Source organism: Sapajus apella, unplaced genomic scaffold, assembly GCF_009761245.1.
Source record: "Sapajus apella isolate SASKATOON/1434 unplaced genomic scaffold, GSC_monkey_1.0 scaffold91, whole genome shotgun sequence".
Taxonomy (NCBI): Eukaryota; Metazoa; Chordata; class Mammalia; order Primates; family Cebidae; genus Sapajus; species Sapajus apella.
Window position 1 is genome coordinate 2,193,048 of NW_022437031.1, and position 21,881 is coordinate 2,214,928.

At 38.3% G+C, this 21,881-nt stretch overlaps 1 protein-coding gene and 1 pseudogene across 4 annotated transcripts in view; both read left to right on the forward strand.

Moving 5' to 3' along the window:
• Nucleotides 1-21,881, forward strand: part of ZC3H12B (zinc finger CCCH-type containing 12B) — a 504,463-nt gene that overhangs the window by 51,654 nt on the left and 430,928 nt on the right. For 2 of the 3 annotated variants that reach the window (XM_032255797.1, XM_032255798.1), the window contains exon 2: nucleotides 12,210-12,278. The gene's annotated coding sequence lies outside the window, so the exon portion shown is untranslated. Of the gene's footprint in view, nucleotides 1-7,688; nucleotides 12,037-12,209; nucleotides 12,279-21,881 lie in introns of those variants that run through there. The other variant, XM_032255799.1, reaches the window with a different exon arrangement.
• On the forward strand, nucleotides 15,459-20,418 carry LOC116535024 (annotated as a pseudogene). Its single transcript, XR_004262006.1, has one exon. The product of XR_004262006.1 is annotated as a PC4 and SFRS1-interacting protein pseudogene (transcript).

The window sequence follows — 21,881 nt, forward strand, 5'->3', positions numbered from 1 at the left end:
AAATTAGGATTGTAAACCCTGCTTTTTTTCTGTTTTCCATTTGCTTGGTAGATTTTTCTCCATCCCTTTATTTTGGGTCTATGGGTGTCATTGCATATGAGATGGGTCTCTTAAAAACAGCATACCATTGGGCCTTGCTTCTTTTTCTAGGCTACCTGTCTGTGCCTTTTAATTGGGGAGTTTAGCCCATTTCCATTCAAGGTTGGTATTGATATGTTTGGATTTTATTATGTCATTATGTCAACTAGTTGTTATACAGACTTGTTTTTTTGTGGTTGCTTTTTATTGTCACTGGTCTATGTATTTAAGTGTGTTTTTGTAGTGGCTTATAATGATCTTTCCTTTTGATATTTAGTGTTTCCTTCAGGAGCTCTTACAAGGCAGGCCTGGTGGTAATGAATTCCCTAAGCATTTGCTTTTCTGGAAAGGAATTTTGCTTGCTTATGAAGTTTAGTTTTGCTGGATATGAAAATTTTAATTGGCATTTCTTTTTTTTAAGAATGTTGAATATTGGCTCCCAATATCTTCTGACTTGTATGATTCCTGCTGAGAGGTCCACTGTTGGCCTGATGTGCTTCTCTTTGTATGTGACCTGACCTTTCTCTCTAGCTGCTTTAACATTTTTTCTTTCATTTTGACCTTGGAGAATATCATGGTTATATGCCTTTATAATGATATTCTTATGAATTACCTTGTGTGGGTTCTCTGCATTTTCTGAATTCAAATATTGGCCTCTCTAGCTAAGTTTGGAAAGTTCTCATGGATGATATCTTGAAATATAATTTCCAGGTTGCTTCCATCCTTCTCATCTCTTTTAGGGACATCAATGAGTCATGGATTTGGTCTCTTTACATAATCTCATATTTCTCAGAGGTTTTGTTCATTCCTTTTCATTCTTTTTTCTTTATTTTTGTCTGAATGTCTTATTTCAGAAAGGCAGTCTTCAAGCTCTCAGATTTTTTCTTTCTCTTGGTCCATTTTGCTATTAATAGTTATGATAGTATAATGAAATTTGTGTAGCATATCTTTTCTCTTCTATCAGGTTAGTTATGTACTTTTATTTTGTACTTTAAGTTTTGGGGTACATGTGCAATTCTTGCAGGATTGTTGCAAAGGTACACACCTGCCATGGTGGTTTGCATCTTCCATCCCCCCATCACCTACCTCTGGAATTCTCCCAATGCTATCCCTCCCCAACCCCCCACACACCGCTGTCCATCCCCTAGGCCCCCACCCCCCAACACCCCAGTGTGTGATGTTCCCCTTCCTGTGCCCATGTGTTCTCATTGTTCAACACCCATCTATTAATAACAAGACGCGACATTTGGATTACTGTTCTTGTATCAATTTGCTGAGAATGACAGTTTCCAGATTCATCCATGCTCCTACAAAGGACATGAACCAATCATTTTTTATGGCTGCATAGTATTCTGTGGTGTATATGTGCCACATTTTCTTTGTCCAGTTTATCATTGATGGGCATTTGGATTGGTTCCAGGACTTTGCTATTGTAAACAGTGCCACAATGAACATGCATATGCATGTGTTTTTATAATAGAATGATTTATAATCCTTTGGGTATATAACCAGTAATGGGATTCCTGGGTCAAATCAGATTTCTATTTCTACATCCTTGAGGAATGGCCACACTGTTACACTCCCACCAACAGTGTAAAAGGATTCCTGTTTATCCACATCCTCTCCAGCATCTGTTGCCTCTAGATTTTTTTAATGGTTGCCATTCTAACTGGCGTGAGATGGTATCTCAATGTGGTTTTGATTTTCATTTCTCTAATGACCAGTAATGATGAGCATTTTTAATATGTTTCTTGGCCACATAATTGTCTTCTTTGGAGAGTGTCTGTTCATATCCTTCTCCTACTTTTGAGTGGGTTTGCATTTTCTTGTAAATCTGCTTTAGTTATTTGTAGATTCTGGATATTAGCCCTTTCTATTGGTTACTGGTTCACTCTAATGATTGTTTCTTTTGCTGTGCAGAAACTCTCAAGTTTAATTAGACCCCATTTACCTATTTTGACTTTTGTTGCCATTGCTTTTGGTGTTTTAGTCATGAAGTACTTGCCTATGCCTATGTCCTGAATGGTTTTGCCTAGGTTTTCTTCTACAGTTTTTGTAGTTTTAGGTCTTATGTTTAAATCTTTGATCCACCTGTAGTTAATTTTAGTGCAAAGTGTAAGGAAGGGGTCCAGTTTCAGCTTTCTGCACATGGCTAGCAAATTTTCCCAACACCATTTATGAAACAGGGAATCCTTTCCCCATTGCTTGTTTTTGTCAGGTTTGTCAAAGATCAGATGGTTATAGATGTGTAGCATTACATCTGAAGCCTATGTTTTGTTACATTGGTGTATATCTCTGTTTTGGTACCAGTACCATGCTGTTTTGGTTACAGTAGCCTTGTAGTATAGTTTGAAGTCAGGTAGCGTGCTGCCTCCAACTTTGTTCTTTTTGCTTAGGATTGTCTTGGCTATCCGGCCTCTCTTTTGGTTTCATATGAAGTTTAAAGTGGTTTTTTCCAGTCCTGTGAAGAAGGTCCATGGTAGTTTGATGGGGATAGCATTGAATCTATAAATTACTTTGGGCAGTATGGCCATTTTTACAATACTGCTTCTTCCTAACCATGAGCATGGAATGTTTTTTCTTCTGTTTGTGTCCTCTCTTATTATCTTGAGCAGTGATTTGTAGATCTTTTTGAAGAAGTCCTTCACATCCTTTGTTAGTTGTATTCCTAGGTATTTTATTCTCTTTGTAGCAATTGTGAATGGGAGTTCGCTTATAATTTGGTTCTCTGTTTGTCTGTTATTGGTGTGTAGGAATGCTTGTGATGTCTGCACATTGATTTTGTATTCTGAGACTTTGCTGAAGTTGCTTATCAGCTTGAGGAGATTTTGGGCTGAGACGATGGGGTCTTCTAAACATATAATCATGTCATCTGCAAATAGAGACAATTTGACTTCCTCTTTTCCTATTTGAATACCTTTTATTTTTTTTTTCTTGCCTGATTACTCTGCCCAGAACTTCTAATACTATATTGAATGGAAATGGTAAGAGAGGGCATTATTGTCTAGTGCCAGATCTAAGAGGGAATGCTTCCAGTTTTTGCGCATTCATTATGATATTGGCTGTGGGTTTTTCGTTAATAGCTTTTATTATTTTGAGGTATGTTCCATTGATACCTAGTTTATTGAGAGTTTTTAGCATGAAGGGCTGTGAATTTTGTTGAAAGCCTTCTTTGCATCTATTAAGTTGATACTGTGGTTTTTGCCTTTGATTCTGTTTATGTAGTGGATTACATGTGTAGATTTGTGTATGTTGAACCAGCCTTACAAACCCGGGATGAAGCCAACTTGTTCGTGATGGAGAAGCTTTTTGATGTGCTGTTAGATTCAGTTTGCCAGCATTTTATTGAAGATTTTTGCATCGATGTTCATCATGGATATTGGCCTGAAGTTTTCTTTTTTAGTTGTATCTCTGCCAGGTTTTGGTATTAGAATGATGTTGATCTCATAAAATGAGTTATGGAGGATTCTCTCTTTTTGTATTGTTTGGAATAGTTTCAGAAGGAATGGTACCAACTGCTCTTTGTACGCCTGGTAGAATTTGGCTGTGAACCCATCTCGACCTGGAATTTTTTTACTTGGTAGGCAATTAATTGCTGCTTCAACTTCAGACCGTGGTGTTGGTCTATTCAGGGATTCAACTTTTTCCTGATTTAGTCTTGGGAGGGTGTAAGTATCCAGGAATTTATCCATTTCTTCCAGGTTTACCACTTTATGTGCATAGAGTTGTCTCTAGTAATATGTGATGGTAGTTTGTATTTCTGTGGAATCAGTGGTGTTATCTCCTTTATCATTTTTTTATTGCATCTATCCGATTCTTCACTCCTTTTCTTTTATTAGTCTGGCCAGAAGTCTATTTTCTTGATCTTTTCAAAATAACAACTCCTGGATTTATTGATTTTTTGAAGGGATTTTTGTGTCTCTGTCTCCTTCGATTCTGCTCTGATCTTAGTTATTTCTTGTCTTCTGATAGCTTTTGAATTTTTTTGATCTTGCTCCTCTAATTCTTTCTATTTTGATGATGAATTACTGATTTTAAATCTTTCCTCACTTCTCTTGTGGCCATTTATTGCTATAAATTTCCATCTAGACACTGCTTTAAATGTGTCCCAGAGATTCTGGTATGTTGTGTCTTTGTTCTCATTGGTTTCAAAGAACATCTTTATTTCTGTCTTTATTTCATTGTTTATCAGTTGTCATTCAGGAGAAAGTTATTCAGTTTTCATGTAGTTGTGTGGTTTGGAGTGAGTTTCTTAATTCCGAGTTCTAATGTGATTCTACTGTTGTCTGAGAGACTGTTTGTTATGATTTCTGTTCTTTTCCATTTGCTGAGGAGTGATTTACTTTCAATTATGTGGTCAATTTTAAAGTAAGTGTGATGTGGTGCTGAGAAGAATGTATATTCTGTGGATTTCGGGTGGAGAGTTCTGTAGATGTCTTTTAGGTCCGCTTGGTCCAGATATGCCTTCAAGTTCTGGGTATACTTATTGATTTTCTGTCTTGTTGATCTGTCTAATATTGACAGCAGAGTTTTAAAATCTCCTACTATTGCATGGGAGTCTAAGTCTCTTTGTACATCATTAAGAATTTGCTTTATGTATCTGGGTGCCCCTTTATTGGGTACATATATATGTGGGATAGTTAGCTTTTCTTGTAGCATTGATCCTTTTACCATTATATAATGCCCTTCTTTGTCTGTTTTGATCTTTGATGGTTTAAAGTTCATTTTATTAGTGACTAGGATTGCAACACCTTTGTGTTTTTTTTTTTTTTCTCTTCAATTGCTTGGTAAATCTTCCATCCCTTTATTTTGAGTCTATGTTTGTCTTTGCTTATGAGATGGGTCTCCTGAGTAGAGCACACCAATGGGTTGTGACTTTTTTTCCAATTTGCCAGTCTGTGTCTTTTGATTTGGGCATTTAGGCCATTTATATTTAATGTTAATATTGTTATATGTGAGTTTGATCCTGCCATTTTGTTACTGGCTGGTTGTTTTGCCCTTTAGTTGATGTAGTTTCTTCATTGCATCCTTGGTCTTTACCATTTGGTACATTTTTGCATTGTCTGATACTGGTTGTTCCTTTTCATGTTTATTGTTTTCTTCAGAAGCTCTTGTAAGGCAGGCCTGGTGGTGACAAAATCTCTCAGCAATTGCTTGTCCATAAATGATTTTATTTCTTCTTCACTTACGCATCTTAGTTTGGCTGGATATGAAATTCTGGGTTGAAACTTCTTTTCTTTATGGATGTTGAATATTGGCCCCCACTCTCTTCTGGCTTGTAGGGTTTCTGCTGAGAGATCTGCTGTGAGGCTGATGGGCTTCCCTTTGTGGGTGACCTGACCTTTCTCCCTGGCTGCCCTTAGCATTTTTTCCTTCATTTAAACCCTGGTGAATCTCATGATTATGTGTCCTGGTGTTGCTCTTCTTTTTTTTTTTTTTTTTCTTCCTTTTTTTAAATTGTATTTTGGGCTCTGTTGTATATGTGCACATCCTGCATCCTAAGGATTCTTGCATAGGTACGTACATGCCATGGTGGTTTGCTCTCTCCATCTCCTGACCCCTCCATCACCTTCATCAGGCATTTCTCCTGGTTATCTCCCTCTCCATCATACCCCCTACTCCTGCTTCCCCTCCCCTCCACCCTCACATTTAGCCCAGTGAGTGTTGTTCTCTTCCCTGTGCCCAAGTGTTCTCATTGTTCATCACCCACCTATGAGAGAAAACATGCAGTGTTTGGTTTTCTGTTCTTGTGTCAGTTTGGTGAGAATGCTATTTTCTAGATTCATCCATGTCTGTACAAAGGATATGAACTCATCGTTTTTAATGACTGCATAGGATTCCATGGTGTATATGTGCCACATTTTCTTTGTCCAGTTCTATTATTGATGGGCATTTAGATTGGTTACAGGCCTTTCGTATTGTAAACAGTGCTGCAACAAACTTATGTGTGCATGTGTCTTCATAATAGAATGGTTCATAATCCTTTGGGAATATACCCAGTAATGGGATTGCTGGGTCCAATGGAATTTCTATTTCTAGATCCTTGAGGAATCTCCACACTGTCTTCCATAATGGTTGAACTAACTTACACTCCCACCAACAGTGTAAAAGTGTTCCTTTTTCTCCACATTCTCTTCAGCATCTGTTGTCTCCAGATGTTTTAATGATCGCCATTCTAACCAGTGTGAGATGGTATCCCAATGTGGTTTGATTTGCATTTCCCTAATAACCAGTGATGATGAGCATGTTTTCATATGTTTGTTGGCCACATAAATGTCTTTTTTTGAAAAGTGTCTGTTCATATCATTCACCCACTTTTCATTTTTTTTTTCTTGTAAATCTGTTTTAGTTCTTTGTAGATTCTGGATATTAGCCCTTTGTCAGATGGGTAGATTGCAAAAATTTTTTCCCATCCTGTTGGTTGCTGGTTCATTCTAATGATTATTTATTTTGCTCTGCAGAAACTCTTAAGTTTAATTAGATCCCATTTGTCTATTTTGGCTTTTGTTGCCATTGCTTTTGTTGTTTTAATCATCATAAAGTCCTTGCCTGTGTCTATGTCATGGATGGTGTTGCCTAGGTTTTCTTCTAGGGTTTTTATGGTGTTCTTATGTTTAAATCTTTAATCCATCTGGAGTTAATTTTTGTATAAGGTGTAAGGAAGTGGTCCAGTTTTAGCTTCCTACATATGGATAGCCAGTTTTCCCAACACCATTTATTAAACAGGGAATCCTTTCCCCATTGCTTTTCTCCGGTTTGTCAAAATCAGATGGCTGTAGACATGTAGCATTGTTTCCAAAGCCTCTGTTCTGTTCCATTTGTCTATATCTTTGTTTTGGTACCAGTACCATGCTGTTTTGATTACTGTAGTCTTGTAGTATAGTTTGAAGTTAGGGTTGCTCTTCTTAGGAATATCTTTGTGGTGTTCTCTTTATGTCCTAGATTTGAATGTTGGCCTGCCTTGCTATGTTGGGGAAGTTCTCCTGGATAATATCCTGACGAGTGTTTTTGAGCTTGGATTTATTCTCCCTGTCACATTCAGGTACAACAATCAAGCATAGATTCAGTCTTTTCACATAATTCCATATTTCTTGGAGGTGTCGTTCATTTCTTTTCACTCTTGTTTCTCTAATCTTGTCTTTTCATTTTATTTCATTGAGTTGATCTTCAATCTTTGATATCATTTCTTTTGCTTGATCAATTTGGCTATTGAAACTTGTGTATGCTTTACAAAGTTCTCGTGCTGTGTTTTTCAGCTCCATTAGGTTGTTTATGTTCTTCTCTAAGTTGGTTACTCTAGTTAGCATTTCGTCTACCCTTTTTTCAAGGTTTTTAGTTTCTTTGCATTTGGTTAGAACATGTTCTTTTAGCTCAGAGAAGTTTGTTATTACCCATCTTCTGAAGCCTGCTTCTGTCAATTTGTCAACCTCATTCTCCATCCTGTTTTGTTCCCTTGCTGGTAAGGAGTTGTGATCCTTTGGAAGAGGAGAGGCATTCTGGTCTTTGATTGTTTCATCCTTTTTGTACTGGTTTCTTCCCACTGTTGTGGATTTATCTACTTTTGATCTTTGAAGTTTGTTGATTTTAGATGAGTTTTTTGAGTGGACGTTCTTTCTGTTGATGTTGAAGCTATTTCTTTTTGATTTTTAGTTTTCCTTCTAACAGTCAGAACTCTGTGCTGTAGGATATCTGGAGGTCTACTCCCGACCTTGCTTGCATGGGAATCATCCTTGGGGGTTGCAGAGCAGCAAGGATTGCTGCCTGATATTTCCTCTGGTATGTTCACCCCAGAAGGGCACCTGCCAGGTTTTAGCCAGAGCTCTTTTGTATGAAGCATCTTTTTGGTTACACAGGGGTCAGGGAGCCGCTTAAGGAGGAAGTCTGTCCCTTGTCTGCCTGCAGAGGTCTTGCTGGGCTGTCACAGACTCAGTCCAGTTGCTGTGTAATCTTCCTCTGGCTTTTGTTTACACTGGTAGGTTTAGACACACCTCAGCAATGGTGGGTGCCCTTCCCTGCACCGAGCTCACTCATCCCGGATGGAGCTCAAACTGATGCCCTGGCTGCAAAATGCTCAAGTTAGAGGGCTTCAGTTTGCTTGTCTTTTTGGGAGTGGGACCCTCCCAGCCATATCACCTATCTCCCTGCTTTCAGCTCCCTCTCTTTCTGGGGATTGGGTAGCTCTGTCCCATAGGTGCTCTTGGTGCTAATCAAAACATCCATCCTGTTCTGTGCTGACAACCCATGGCACTGTCCCTAGCTGCCACTCATATCTGTGCTGGTAACTCATGGGGCTTTTCACCCCAGTTGGGATCTCCTGTTCTGTGGGTTGCAGAGGCTATGGGAGAAGTGCGGTATGGAACCAGAGTGCTGGGGCAGGGGGGATGTTCCTGATCCTATAGTCAGTTACACTTCCTGGTTGAGGCAGTGCCCCACCCTGCCTCGGTTTGCCCTCCTGGGGCTACACCCAGGGTCCAACCAGTCCCATTGAAATGAACCTGGTACCTAGGTTGGAAACGCAGAGATCACTCACCTTCTACATATCTCTCTCTGGGAACTGCACTCTGGAGCTGTTCCTATTCAGCCATCTTGGCAGAATACCCTATATTCTTTTCTATATAAGCTATTTTGCCTGTCAGCTCCTGTAACGTTTCTGTCCACATTCTTAATGTTGTTTCTGTAATTTCAAACATCTCAGCCTGATTCAGAACCCTTGCTAGAGGGCTAGTATGATCATTTGTGGAGAAGAATGCACTCTGGCTTTTTGAGCTATCAGATTTCTTTTGCTGGTTCTTTCTCATCTTTGTGGGCTGATGTTCTTTTAGTCTTTGAGGCTGCTGCCCTATGGATTTTTTTTTTCTTTTGTTTGATGACCTTGATAGTTTGATTGTAGTATTTGGTGGATACAGTCAACTTACATTGTTTCTGGAAGATATTAGGGGGGCAGGGCTCACTCTGATGGGTGGTAGCAGCCAAAGCATTTCATAGGACTGTGGCAGTGGGATCTGTTCTTGTTCACATGACCTACCAGCAGTGGCAGCAGCAACATTGTGGTGTGCATGCTTGTTGGTTACCACAGGATATTAGCAGACGACAGAGTGCAGGCCTCCATATAGGTGTTTGCAGGAGCAGAGGAGGTAGCATGGCTTGGAGAGTTGGGGAACCCTAACTTGTTACTATGCACCTGGTCATGCCAGTGTTGGTGTCAGCACAGGGGTGGGTGTTGGCAGGAGCAGTACTGTGTATGCCCCTGTGCACATTCACACAGCTGGACATGGCCTCTCAGGGTTGCAGAGGATCTTCTGTTTTCTGAGCCTAGTTTCATTCCAGTAGCAATATTGGCACAGAGGCAGGATGCTGATGGGGCAGTGCTGATAGGTTCTTTGCCCACAAAGATTCTGACTGCAATGTCGGTATAGTTGGGGAATGGGAGGAAGAATGCAGTCACACTGGCAGCAGTTGCAGTGCAAGGTGCACATCCACATGCACATACATACACTGGTGGGACAGAGAAGGCAAGGTCTATCAATGCACATGCATAGTAGCCAAGCAATGTGGGGTGTGTTCATGTGCTTGTGGGAAGCTGCAGTGCAGTGTAGGAGGGGACAGACTGTTATGTATCTGTGTGGGACCCTCTGCTGGAACTCTTTTCTGGTCATGTATGGTTCACCAGTGCAAGATTTACAATGTAGGCCCCCAGGGCACCAGAAGCCACACTGCAACATAAGCAGTCAAGCTGGAGCCATGGGAGAGGCCAGCAGATCAAGGGGTATTTAGGTTGGACTGTCAAGGGGTGTTCAGGTTGGACTGGCTTTGTGTAATAGGCCAGAAAATTCTATAGAGTTTAAGTCTGACAGTTCCCCTAGTGCCAAAGTTTCCTATGGGAGCAAGTTGAGCCTAAGAAGGTGGCTATCCATGGCTGTGCTCCCCTATAGACATTTCCACATCAAACACCCTGGGCTCTACACCAGCTGGACTGCTGTCCCTACCACTTCTCTAAATAACTTTCCCTGCCAAATCAGGTGTCCATGGTAGTGGAGGGGTCTCCTCATGTTAGAATTCCAGAAACCCCTTGTAGAGCATGTTGCTCCTTGCCAGTTCAACTCACTCATTCCCCTAGAGTTGTTGGAGGCCAAGAACAAGTTCTGATTCACCGTAGCCCTGTGCGTTGTTCTCAGCTTCCTCCTCATTCAGCCAAGCATCTATGTCTTCCCTCTGTCCACTCTTAATGCCATACCTCTGAAGATCTGTTAGGAGTGTACCAGTTGCCATGGTCCCTCAGTGGCAGCTGGTTCACCTGGCTGCATCTAGTCAGTCATTTTGCCCAGCTTCTCCAGTATTACAACATTTTGTTTTGTCTATATGTTTACTTTTGGCAGTGGAGGTTATACTTTCATTTGTCTTTGTGCTGTTTTCTATTTATATCAACTTTTATGTCAACTTCAAAGGAATCACTTTAGCATTTTTCACCACATCTATTGGTGATGAACTCTCGCTGCTTTTGTTTATATGGGAAATTATTTCCTTTTTATTTAGAAAGACAGTTTTTCTGGATATATTGTTGGTTAACATTTTTTTATTACTTCAAATTGTTCATATAATTCCTTTCTGCCCTGAAAGATTTCTGCTGATAAATCTACTGATAGTTTTATGGGACTCTCTTGTATATCATGAGTCACGTCTTCTTTCAAAATTTTCCCTTTGTCTTTGACATTTGACAATGTAGTCATAATGTCGTCAGTTTGAAGTCCTTTGGGTTCCTCTCAGTTGGGTTCTGTTGGGCTTCTTGAGTTTGGATGTCCATATTCTTTCTAGGATATTTAGGCTCTTGTTTCTTTAAATAAATGTTCTGTCTCTTTATCTCTCTTTCTTTTAATGTCATACTGCATATATTGGTCCACTTGATTTTGTCCCTTAAGTCCTTTTAGACTTTCTGCACTCCCTTTTATTCTTTTTGTTCCTCTGACTAATAATTTCAAATTACCTGGATTCAAATTTGCTGCTTCTTTCTTCTGGTTGATTAAGTGTGCTGTTGAAACTGTCTAGTGAATTTTTCAGTTTACTTATTGTATTATTTAGCTTAAAATTTTCTGTTTGGCTCTTTTTATGTTTTAAGTTGATTTGTAGTTTTCATTTTATTCATGTATTATATTTTTCTGAGCTTGGTGAGCATCTTTATGATGGATATTTGAATTATTTGTCAGATAATTCATATACCTCCTTTACTTCAGGGTCAGTTCCTGGAGACTTATTTTGTTGTTTTGGCTTTGTGCCATTTCCTTGTTTCTTTGTTTACTTTGTACCTTTGTGTTGGATCCATGCATTTAAGAAAATGGCCATTTCTCCAAGTCTTTATAGATTGGCTTTGTACAAGGAAAGACATTCACAAATCACCCTAATTAGAGATTCTGGGGTCCTCTTAGATATTTTCTGTGTATATTTCTTCTCTGGATTTGTGTATGCAAATTTTTAATTAAAGAGGTTTGCTAGTTCACATCTCCCTTTAGTTCTTAGTGTCCCCGAAGCTTCTAGAGTGTACTGAACTGTATCAGTGTTTTTAATCTAGTAAAATAGATTAAAGTCTGTTTTAAAGTAAAACAAGTTTCTTGGTCAGACCTCAAAAAGCTGTAACAATCGAACACACACTTTACTCTTCTGTCTCCCCTCCCAGATGGAGAAACCTTTGAGCTATGTTTGCCTCCGTCTTCTCTACTGCATGTCCTGTGGAGTAGCAACAAATCACTCACGTCTCTTTTGTTTTCAGCATTCCTCAGACATCTAGAGTATGACAGCCCTGTCAGCTTTCTGAGACAGACGAGACACAAACCTATTTCTCGAGCAGTTCCCCCAAAAAGACAGAATGTGGGACACAAACCACAATCTTTTCCCTTCCTAGAGAGAAGCAGAGACTTGGGAGTTTTCACTCTCTCATTCTATGCCAAGCTGGGAGGAGGGATTATGGTGAGTGAGTGCTTTTTGTCTAAACTTTCACCCTTGTTCTCAGTAACCTTAAACCTACCACACTTTTTCATGAGTTTCCAGATACAGGAAAGACAGAAATTATTTCCTCAGCTTTCCTCCCAAAAAATCTTCATGTTGGACATATGTTTCAGCCTTCTTCTTTTCCTCTCTAGGAAGAAGCCAAGAATTGGGAGTTTTCTTCTGATCATGCTATGCTGAGCTGGGCAGAGAGACCATGGCAAGTGAGTACCATGAATTTTCCTACTAGCTTCAGTGTGGCTGGTTTTTAGCTTGTCTGTGATGCAGGAGCCTTTTAACTAGTTTCTGAATTTCTCTTTAAGGGAGTTGATCTGTGTATTTCTGCTTGTTGAATTGGTGCCCCTTGGGGGAAGGAAGTTCTCTGATTTTCTATTTTTCTGCCATCTTGCTGACATTACCAGTCTATTTTATTATTCGTTTTCTTTTGTTTCTTCTCTTTCTTCTTCCTTCATTTATTTATTTATTTATTTATTTATTTATTTTTTTGGAGACAGGGTCTTGCTCTATTACCTAGGCTGCTGGAGTTCACTGGTGCAATCAGATCATTGCAGCCCTGAACTCCTGGGCTCAAGTGACCCTGTAGCTAAGACTACAGGCATGTGCCACCATACCTGGCTTTTTGTTTTATTGTTGTAGAGATCAGATCTCACCATGTTACCCAGGCTGGTCTTGAACTCCTGGCTGCAAACAATCCTTCCACCTCAGTCTTCCAAAGCACTGGAATTACAGGAATGAGCTACCATGCCTGGCTTTTTGCCTCTGTTTCTTGTTATTATTCAAATACTATTTCAGCCACACATTCTTTCTCATCTCCAACTGGGATTCTGTATAACATTTAGTTGTCCTATCTTTTGTTATTGTTCCACAGATCCCTGAGGCTCTCTCTCTCTCTCTCTTTTTTTTTTTTTAATACTATTTTCTCTTTGTTTGGATTGAGTAAGTTTTGTTGATATATCTTTAACTTAACTGATTCTGTTGTTTCTCACCTCTAATCTAGTATTGAATCCATCTGGTGAGTTTTTAATTTTATTTTGGCTGTTGTATTTTTTAATTCTATAATTTACATTTGATTCTTTTTAAAAAATATATATCCTATATCTTTGTTTGCCTTTGTTTAAAAATATTTTTAACTACTTGTTGAAGCAGCTTTTATGACAGCAGTTTTAGCACCTTTATCAGATGACTCCAACCTCAGGGTAATCTTGGTATTAGTGTCAGTTAATTATATTTTCTCTGTCAAATTGTCGTTTTCCTAGTTCTTTGCATAAGGAGTGATTTTCCATTTCATCATGGATATTTTGGTTACTATTTAGGAATCTCTTGATCCTGTTTAAATCTTCTGTTTTAGCAAGCAATGATCCTTTTTAGGTTTAGAATATAGGTTCTGGCCTACTATTGTGGAGTTTAAACTAATGACAAGTTTGTTTTCAGAGCCATTTTAATGCCATTATGATGTGTTTTGTCCTTCTGATGCTGCAGCTCCCATTCATTCCCTATTAGTGTCATCTGCCATGGCACAGAGTACTCTCCTGGGCCACCTGGTATCATTGAGCCACCTTATCCTGCAGAGTTTGAGGCAGAAGCCACTGGGACTGGGTCTTCTTGTGCCAGTCAATAGAGGACTAGGAAATGGTGGTGTCCTCCTGGGTTTGGAATGGAAATTCGGTGGGACCAGCCATTCTCTGCTTCCACTGCAAGTAAACCAGCCTGCAAGTGCCACAGGTGTTGAGCCAGGCTTGAGTTGAACTGCTGGAGCTTCTCTGCTACTATCAGTGAGCTTTCAGTGTTCTAGTTGTGGATCAGGACTTAAGATGGCACATCAGGGTTTGGAAGCTACTTATGTGAGCAGATCAGCTCACATGCTGATTTTCTTGTTTTGGGTGGAAGTTGGATCTTCCAGGACCTTTGCAGCTGCCTCTCTGTGCAAATCGGGTTATCTCCAGGAACTTTAGTTGTAGAACAGGAGTTGAGGCTCTCCACTAAGGTCCCTGTTGGGCTTTTTACCAGAACGTAGGCCAGAGAAAGCAGGGTTAAATTTGTTTTTGCTTTTGTTATTGTCGTTGTTGTTTATGCCTGTTGGCAGTTCTGTATTGCAGGTCTCCCCAATGCCTAGTTTGGGATATTTAGGAAGTAAAAAGAAAACTCAGGGAACTCATAGCACTCTTATTCCTCAAATCTTTTGGTTGCTAATTCATACACTTTCTTACCATATTTTAGAATCCTTTTATTATTTCTGTTCAGTAATTTTTAGAGTTTTTAGTTGAATTTAGAGGATGGCAGCATGGAAAAGCACACCATCTTGTTCCAGAGATTCTGGACATATTTTAATGGTAAAACTAACAAGATTTGGTGATGGATTGCATTTTAGATGTGAGAGAAAGATTCAATGGTTGTTTCAAGGATTTTATTCTAAGCAACAAAGTTAGTGGTGGCGCCATCTACCAAGAAGGGAAACAATGGAGGAAAACCAAGTTTGGTGGGATTAGGGCTGGGAATTAAGAGTTTGTTACATTTTAGATATGTGAGTAATAATGTCTAATACAAAGTTGGATTTACCAATATGTATTTCAAGGATGGAGATATAACTTTGGAAGTCATCAGATTATAAATTGTAAATACAGTTATGAGACTCAGTATGATGACTTAGTGCATTAGTATAGACAGAGAAGAGAATAAGTCCTAGGACCAGCTCTGGAACATTCCAACATTTATAGTTCAGGAAGTAAAAGAATCTAATGAAAGAGATGAGAATGAGTAGCTGGTAAGGTAGGAGGAACATAAGAACAAATTATTGTCATGAAATCCAAGTGAAGTAGATGTTTCCAGAATGAGGGAATAACCAATTGTCACAAATGTTGCTGAGAGATCAAGCTAGATGTAGTTTGAGAATTGAATATAGGATTTGGCAATATGGAGATTATCAGTCATCTTAGTGAGAGAGATTTCAGTGGAGGCTTGAAATCAAAGTGATAGAAGTGTGTTCAGGAGAGTGACAATACATGGTATGGAGACAGGGAGAACAGACAGCTCTCTTGAGGAATTTTCTTTTGTTTTAATTTTTTGGGTACATGGCAGGTGTATATAGTAATTGGATACATGAGACATTTTGATATAGGCATGTAACACATAGCAATCACATTGTAGAAAATGGATCATCCATACCCTCAAGCATTTATCCTTTGTGTTAAAACAATCCAATTATACTTTTTAAGTTAATTTAAAATGTACTAATAAATTATTATTTGCTATAGCCACCATTTTTTTGCTTTCAAATATTAGATCTCATTCATTCTTTCTAATTTTTGTACCCATTAGTTATCCCCATTTTCCCCAAAGCCCCCCACTACCCTTCTCAGTCTCTGGTAACCATCCTTCTACTCTCTATCTCCACAAGTTCAATTGTAGACCCCACAAATGAGTGAAAACATGTGATGTTTCTCTTTCTGCACCTGGCTTATTTCACTTTACATAATGATTGTGTCATGTGGTTTGAGTTCCAACTGAGTGGCAGTACAAGAGAACACTAGGTAGACTTGTAAGGTTTTTAACTTCAGTCTCTAACACTGGGATGGCACCTCTGGACCCACCTGGGACCAGAGGGACCTCACTGCCCCGAAGGAAAAAATACAGCCCTGGCCTGGCTTGCTTTGCCACCTTCTGATTAAGGAGACCCAAGGCCTGGAGCGAACATAGGCAGTAGCCAAGGAGTGGTTACATCAGGCCTTGGGCAAGACCTAGTGCTGTACTGGATTCAGATCTGACCCAGCACAGTCATAGTGGTGGTGGCCACAGGGGTGCTTATGTTATTCCACCCCTACTATAGGTTGCTCAGAGTGCAGAAAAAGACTCTGCATGGGAGAAAGTAAGGGAAGAGTGCAAGCATATGCCTGGTAATCCAAAGAATTTTTCTGAATTTTGTCCAGGGTTATCAAGGCATTACCTCTATAAGTCTGCAAGAACCACTGCGTTACTGGGCTGGGGTTACCCACAAAAGCAGATACAGATTAGAACATAACATGTAAATACTTTCAAATATCCGAAAATCCTTCCCAAGAAGGAAAAGTACAAACAAGCTTATACAGTGAAGACTACAATAAATCCTTAGCTCTTCAATACCCAAAAACCAAAGAAAATATACTAGCATCAACACTACTCAGGAAAACATTACCTCACCAGTTGAACTAATTAAGCCACCAGGGGCTAATCCCAATAAAGAGATATATGATCTTTCAGACAGATAATTCAAAATAACTGTGTTGAGGAAACTCATAGAAAAATTCAAGATAACACAGAGTTGGAATTCAGATTTCTCTCATATATAGTTAACAAAGAGATTAAAATAATTTTAAAAAATTAAGCAGAAATTCTGGAGCTGAAAAATTCAGTTGACATACTGAAGACTGCATTAGAGTCTCTCAACAGCATAATTTACCAAACAGAAAAAAGAGTAATGAACTTGAAGACAGACTTTTTGAAAATACAGTTAGAGGAAACAAAAGAAAAAAGAATAAAATCAATGAAGCACATGTATAGAATCTAGAAAATATCCTCAAAGGGGCAAATCTAAGAGTTATTGACCTTAAATAAGAAGTAGAGAAAGAGAGAGATAGGGGTAGAAAGTTTATTCAGAGATAATAAGAGAGAAATCCCAAACCTAGAAAAAAGATATTACAGGAAGTTTATAGATCACTAAGCAGATTTAACTGAAAGAAGACTACCTCAAGGCATTTAATAATCCAACTCCCAAAGGTCTAAGATAAAGAAAAAATTCTAAAAGCGGCAAGAGAAAAGAAACAATTAACATACAGTGGAATGTCCAAATATCTGGCAGTAGATATTTCAGTAGAAACCTTACAGGCTAGGAGAGAGGGCATGATATATAAGAAGTGCTAAAGAAAAACAAAAAAAAACAAAATAAAAATAAAACTCTCACTCTATAATAGTATCTCTGGTGAAAATATCCTTCAAACGTGAAGGAGAAATAAAGACTTTTGAGCAGTGCAACTACGGTGGTGGCAGCGGTGGCAGCGGTTGCGATTTGGAGCCATTGAGACGCCTCTGTGGCAGCTCATGGCACAAGTGGCTTGCGTGGATGTGGGTATAGGCATCCAGTGAGTAACCTCAACCTTGGAATCCATGGCCCCAGCAGGTGTGTCCAGAAGCCCCAAGGCATCCTCCCCCACCCATTGGCCCGGGAGCACAGCTTGAGTCCACCGCCCGCATCCCCATGCCGCCACATCTCCACACCACCTCCCGGGCTTTGGACCCCCAGCTGCTCGTCTGAAACATGACTCGTGATTTCAAATCTGGAGACCTTATCTTCGCCAAGATGAAAAGTTATTCCCATTGACCAGCTTGAGTAGATGAAGTTTATGATGGAGCTATAAAGCTACCTACAAAAACTACCCATTTTCTTTTTTGGAACCCATGAGACTGCTTTTTTAGGACCAAAGGATATATTTCCTTACTTCGAAAATAAGGAAAAGTATGACAAACCAAATAAAAGAAAATGTTTTAATGAAGATTTATGGGCGATAGATAACAATCTGAAAGTGAAATTTTCAAGTCAACAGGCAGCAACTAAACAATCAAATGCATCATCTGATGTTGAAGTTGGAGAAAAGGAAGCCAGTGTTTCAAAGGAAGATACCATGAAGTAAAGGTCAGCTATGAGGATGTGACTAAAACAGTTGACATAACTACTCCAAAAGCTGCCAAAGGAGAGAGAAAGACAGAAAAACAAGTAGAAACTGAGAAGGCAGGAGTAGTGACAAGAGCAACAGCATCTGTTAATCTAAAAGTGGGTCCTAAAAGAGGACGACCTGCAGCTACAGCAGTCAAGATTCCAAAACCAAGAGGCAGACCCAAAGTGGTTAAACAGTTCTGTCCTTCAGAGAGTGACATCGTTATTGAAGAGGACAAAAGAAAAAGGGTCAAGAGGAAAAACAACCTAAAAAGCAGCTTAAGAAGGAGGAAGAGGACCAGAAGGAAGAAGATAAGCCAAGAAAAGAGCCAGACAAAAAAGAGTGGAAGAAAGAAGTTGAATCAAAAAGGAAAAATTTAGCTAAAACAGGAGTTACATCAACCTCTGATTCTGAAGAAGAAGGATATGATCTAGAAGGTGAAAAGAAGAGAAAAGATGGGAGGAACTTTCAGACTATTCACAGAAGGAATGTGCTGAAAGGCCAACATGAGACAGAAGCAGCAGATCGAAAATGCAAGCAAGAGGAGCAAATGGAAATTGAGCAGTGGAATAAAGATGAAGGAAAGAAGCCAGAAGTTAAGAAAGTGGAGAAGAAGTGAGAAACATCAATGGATTCTTGACTTCAAAGGGTACATGCTGAGATTAAAAATTCAGTCAAAATTGATAATCTTGATGAGTACAGATGCATTGAGACCTTCGATTAACTTGCTTCACCTCAGGTCACAATGCAACAAGCTCAGAAACACACAGAGATGATTACTACACTGAAAAAAATACAGCGATTCAAAGTTAGGTTATCATGGAAAAGTCTACAATGTTGTATAACAAGTTTAAGAAACATGTTTTTGGTTGGTGAAGGCGATTCTGTGATCACACGAGTGCTGAATAAATCTCTTGCTGAGCAACAACAGCATGACGAAGTGAATAAAACCAAAGATCAAGGGAAGAAAGGGCCAAACAAAAAGCTAGAAAGGGAACAAACAGGGTCAAAGACTCTAAATGGGGAATCTGATGCTCAAGACGGTAACCAGCCACAACATAATGGGGAGAGCAATGACGAGAGCTAAGAAAACCATGAAGCCAGCATGAAGAAAAAGCCATCCAGTGAAGAGAGAGAGACTGAAATATCTCTGAAGGATTCTACACTAGACAACTAAGTTGACATATCTGGAATACAGATAACACTTGAGAAGTTTGTGATAGTTTTCATTTAAAATAGACTGATGGAAGTTTTAAATTTTTATAAGCAGATTTTGATGTTGAAAACTTGTTTTGAGGGAGAAAATTGCTTTATCTTTGTTTTAAAGTAATTAAACATTATCTCTAAGTGTCCTTGTGCAGTATTAACAGCTACATTATACAGTAAATGTGAGGTAAAATCCATTTAAAAAATGTTAAACTGCTTTTCCAGACATGGTTGTAGCATATTTTCAATTAGTGTGTGTATTTTATTGTGTAATCATTAGTAGAACAAAGTTACATTTTTAAAACTGCTACTTGTATAAACCTTTCCCCCTTTCCCAAATACCATGGGGTTTTCTGCATAGTTTTTAGAAACCTTGGATTTACCAGACTGTCTTTTCACTGTTTGTGGGTTTTGTAGAAGTTGAGCATTTTTATGGTAGATAAAATATTACTTCTATAAAAGTACTCCCCTTTCATCAAAAGTTAATTTAATTTCACAGTCTACATTGTGCTACATTATCTGGCTGCTTTGGAACAATGTGTGGCCTGTATGTTTTTTTTTTTTGTTTTTTTCCTTTGATATGACAACTGGTTAACCAACATTGAATTGATTGAGAATTCTACAACTTATAAAACTTATGGTAATATGTGAAGGTAATTTTGTTTTGTGGCTGGGCATTCAGTGAAGTCTTATGACTTCTCTGCAGATAACAGACTGGGTATATATAGGAATGAATCTGGCTTTAGGGTTAAATCATTTAAGGTCCTTTTACAGTCAGGCGCTAGTAACTAAAACTGAAAACTAAACAAGTTTATTTTTGAGAATGTCTTAAGTTTCTATGTTGTTAAAAATGTCTTTAAGAAGGCACTAAATCGTTCTTAATTGGAAGAAAAAAATCCATGATGCTTATATAATAAATACAATAAATGCTATATAAGGAAACTTACCTATTTGAAAGCATGGCTATATTGGAAGTTTTATTTTCATTTCTAGATTCCAATAATACAAACATTAGTTGTTTCAACATAGTACTTTGACAGTCTGTACATTGACGTGTATGGACTAAATCAGGGTGAACAAAATTTAAGAGTATGTTAAGTAAAGGATAGCATTTTGAAAATATTTTGAATATTAGGTCATTTGGCATTTTTCAATAAGTAGGCTACTTCTCATGTTTTGAAACTATATGCATATGGAATAAATGGTTTAAGACCAGCATCTGTTTATGATATGTATGGTTAACCCTCTGGGATAACTGTTTTCATCTACAGAATTGAACTTTTGTTTTTAAGAGGTCTTACAGTGGAACTAGGAATCACTGTTTTGAGAGAACCTGCATATATACCAGTCATTATTTGTTTGGTCCTTATACAGTTTTAACTTAGATTTATTCTAGTTAGGCCATAAGTTTCAACATTTAAACTTGTTTTGATTAAAGAATTTTTCTATCAAACTCTACTAATAAATTACTTTCTTGCTATTTACAAGAGTAAGCAATGGAATGCTGGGTTTGCTGCCAAGGAAATAATTTCTTAGTTAACTGGTCACAGAGGCTGTGTTCTTTTGGGAAACAGGGTAACTAAACAGTATGCTTCAGATGATAAGAATAAAGGAAATGTTATTTAGAATAGTATATCTGGTGAAAATATCCTTCAAACTTGAAGGGGAAATAAAGACTTTCCCAGACAAATAAAAGCTAAGGGATCTCACCAATAACAGACCTATCCTACAAGAAATGCTAAAGGGAGTACTTCAACTAGTAAGAAAAAGATGTTAATAAGCAATAAGTAATCACCTGAAGATACAAAACTCACTGGTAATAGTAAGTATACAGAAAAACAGACTATTATAACATGTTGTGGTGTGTAAACTACTCATATCTTAAGTAGAAAGACTAAATGATGAATCAATAAAAAATAAATAATAACTGCAACAACTTTTTAAGACATAGTACAATAAGATATTAGTAGAAACAGTAAGATATTAAAAGCTGGAAACCATCATTCTCAGCAAACTGACACAAGAATAGAAAACCAAACACCACATGTTCTCACTCATAATTGGGTATTGAACAATGAGAACACATGGACACAGGGAGGGGAACATCACACACTGGGGCCTGTTGGGGGATGGAGGGCTAGGGGAGGGATAGCAGGGGCTGGGGGGATAGGGGAAGGATACCATTGTACATTAGGAAATACCTAATGTAGATGATGGAGTGATGGATGCAGCAAACCACCATGACACGAGTATGCCTATGTAACAAATCTGCACGTTCTGCACACGTACCACAGAACTTAAAGCATAATAAAAAATATATGAGTTCTAAAAAGTTAAAAAGCAGGGGGACAAAGTTCTTAGACTTTCTATTAATTTTCTTTTTGCTTTTTTTTTTTTAATGCAAACACTAATATGTAGTTATCAGGTTAGAATAATGGCTTATAAGATAGTTTTGCAAGCTTTAAAACTTGGCCAAAAAACATACAGATACATAAAAAATAAAAATAAATAAATAAAATAAGTTATAATACCAGAGAAAGTCACCTTCAGTAAAGAAACATAGCAAGAAAAGAAAAAAGAAAGTGAAGATCACAGGACAACCAGAAAACAAATAGCAAACTGGCATGAGTGAGTTCTTGTTTATCAATAATAACATCAAATGTAAATGGAATAAACTCCTCCATCAAAACATATAGAGTAGCTGATTGGATGAAAAATAAGACCCATTGATCAGTTGCCTACATGAAACACACATTACTTATAAAGACACACAGTCTGAAAATGATGAGATGGCAAAAGATATTCAATGCCAATAGAAACCAAAAAAAAAAAAAAAGCAGGAATAGCTATAATCATATCAGACAAAATAGATTTCCATATTAAACTATAAAAAGAAATCCAGATCACTATAAAATG